The sequence below is a fragment of the Diabrotica undecimpunctata genome, chromosome 8 (assembly GCF_040954645.1).
Source record: "Diabrotica undecimpunctata isolate CICGRU chromosome 8, icDiaUnde3, whole genome shotgun sequence".
In the NCBI taxonomy this organism is placed as follows: domain Eukaryota; kingdom Metazoa; phylum Arthropoda; class Insecta; order Coleoptera; family Chrysomelidae; genus Diabrotica; species Diabrotica undecimpunctata.
This window is the reverse complement of record NC_092810.1, coordinates 37,581,017-37,582,428: the sequence shown is the minus strand read 5'-3', so window position 1 is coordinate 37,582,428 and position 1,412 is coordinate 37,581,017.

Genomic DNA, 1,412 nt, shown 5'->3' with positions numbered 1-1,412 from the left:
TAACACATGTGGACTTGATTTTTAAATAAAAAATTGTTTAATAAAATTTATTTTTAAAAGATACTATTTATACCTATAATACATAAATATTTAAGCTACCTATCATTTAAGCGGTACCCCAAAGGAATAAAAACATCAACTTTCTTTGATTAGAATCGGAGTCATTGCGCCTTTTATAACTTTGACTTTATGAATTCAGTTTTTGAAATTGTAAAATCGAGAAATAAAAACAGGACAAACTCGAATTCAAAGGTCGTATGACATTGTATTATTTTTTACAATTCGTGAAAAAATGAGATTTCCAATAAAACAAATTACCTTCGTATGTCGTAGAAGCTTAAAATCACAGTACCTATTTTTCAATATTTAGCCTACATTTTTCAATCGTTAAATTTATTTAATTTAATAGCGTAAGCTTTTCTCTTCTATTTGGTGCTTTCAGAATTCATCATCATCATTTTCATCACAACCCTGTGTGGGTCCCAGTGTCCCAAAGATTTTTTTTCCAGTCGTCCGTATCCATCGCCTTCCTCCGTCAAGCACGTATTTCCATGTTTCTCATATCTTGATCTGTGTTGTCTAGGAATCTTGTTCTGGGTCTTCCTCTTCTTCTTTGACAAATATGTCTATCAAGGAGCGGTTTTCTAGCTTGGCCGTTTGCTCCATCCGCATTACATGGCCTACCCACCTCAGACGTCCTATCTTAATGTGTTTTACGATATCTGGTTCCTGGTATATTCTATAGAGTTCGAAGTTGTATCGTCTTCTCTAGACACCATTTTCATTTACCGCTCCAGAGATTTGCCATAGTATTTTTCTTTCGAAACATCCTAACATGTTTTCATTGCTTTTTGTTAAAGTCCAGGTTTCTGAACCATATGTTAGGACTGGGCGTATTATTGTTTTGTAGAGTTTTACTTTTGTATTTCTTGATATAACTGTAGATTTAAAAAGGAGATTAAGCCCAAAATAGCATCTATTAGCCGTGCAAATTCTGCGGTTTATCTCTGCGGTAGTGTCATTTTCAGTATTGACGAGCGTTCCCAGGTATACAAATTCGTTAACTGCTTCGATGACGTCGTTTTCTATAACAAGTGGCCGTAGTATTTGTGGTTGCGTACCTATTTTCATGTGTTTCGTTTTATTGGTGTTTAATATTAAACCCGTTTTTGTAGCCGATTCCTTTAGTGCTGCGTTTTCCGTTCTCCCAACAATATTGATATCATCAGCATATGATAGAATTTGCACAGATTTGTTATATATTGAACCGGTAGTTGTGATTTGTGACGTACGTATTACTTTTTCCAGAGCTAGATTGAATAGTATACAGGAGAGTGGGTCTCCCTGACGTAGCCCGTTATTTGTTTTAAAAGGTTCAGAGAATTCCCCCTGGATTCGTACTCTGCATTCAA